Consider the following 1,546-nt stretch of genomic DNA (forward strand, 5'->3'; position numbering starts at 1 on the left):
CCAAGGGGGACACATCCCATGCAGGAAGTGCAAACTATACTTGTTGAAAGACGTCACGATTGAAGACGCCGCCCCGGGTGCACACACAAGCATTGACAACCTAACAGGACCTTCATCATACAAGCGTAGTAGCGCGTATTCCAACCCTCCCAATAGTGACACCTGGAACAGCGGATGACATTATATGAGAGAACAGAAAGCTCAGTGATTCATCTGCCTCCCCCCGGACCAGAATGTGCCTGGAGAACGTTGTGTTGTGACCTGTTGGCACTTAAGACCGGCCTGATCATCATGGTCCGGATGAGAGTTTGGTATCTCAAGAGCCAGGCTTCCCCTCCACACCAGGATCACCCCTTGGCATGGTGTGATCCCTCTTAAGAATAATGAGGTTTAACCCACAGTTTGGGTGGAGGGCCGTTGCCATTCTGCTCTGGGAACAGGGAGTTTGTTTGATTTGGTTCACTGTTATAGCAGGAGTGGCATTGCTTACATTGCTGGGAGACGGGGCGGTGGGGGAGAGGGGGTGCTTGATCTGTTGATTACGATTCACCATGCCTTCCACACGTAGCACACTAAAACTCTTGATGTGGAACATAAGGCAGATGGGTTTGATGACGAAAAGGCACAATATTCATAGATTTTTGAGACACAGAGGTATACAGATTGCCCTGCTACAAGAGACACATCTTTTGCATGGGGAAGTGGAGAACCTTCGCAGAAGGTGAATAGGGCAGCTTTTTGCCACCTCCTATTCAGCGTACGCTAGGGAGGTGCTGATCTTAGTGCGAGCGGGGGTCCCTTTTGAGCCAGCGCACATACTGGTGGATTGGGAGAGTAGATATGTACTGGTTAGTGGGAAATTATATTGTAGAGACATAACGCTTGGTAGTATTTATGCCCCCAATCAGGACCAAGTGACATTTTTCCAAGATCTATCTGCCCATATGGCCAACTTGACCATTGACACTATGATTTTGGGAGGGGATTTCAACTGTGTCTCGGACACTATTTTAGACCGCTCACTCCCGCCCTGCTTTGTGCCCAGGCACACCGCACTGCGGCGGGGTTCCGCAATTGGTGGAAACACTGGGGGCTGATAGACATTTGGAGAACGCAACATGCAGACGACAGGGACTACTCCTTTTACTCCCCCATGCAGCATCTACATACACGACTCGATGTCTTCCTATGTTCTACTGGGCTCAGTGGCTCATTCACACACACCGAATATCTGGGTTGTACTCTATTGGACCATAGCCCACTCCTGCTGATTCATCAAACTCTGGGAATATGTCCCCTTATCCCTTTGTGGAGAAACAACCCCTCCATGTTGGAGGGCACCCCTTTCCGGGAATCCCTTGGCGCTCTCCTCTGTACTGGTGGAGTGGGAGGCATTTAAGGTGATAGTGAGGGGGCACTGTTTGGGGAACTCGATAGGAGTACAGAGAGAATTTCATAGAGAATTGGAGGACCTGGAGAGTAAGTTGCACAGACTAGATAATGCCCTAGGAGTGGATCCTGTCTCCAGGACCAACTTATGAGAGAT

Source organism: Triturus cristatus, chromosome 1_1, assembly GCF_964204655.1.
Source record: "Triturus cristatus chromosome 1_1, aTriCri1.1, whole genome shotgun sequence".
In the NCBI taxonomy this organism is placed as follows: Eukaryota; Metazoa; Chordata; class Amphibia; order Caudata; family Salamandridae; genus Triturus; species Triturus cristatus.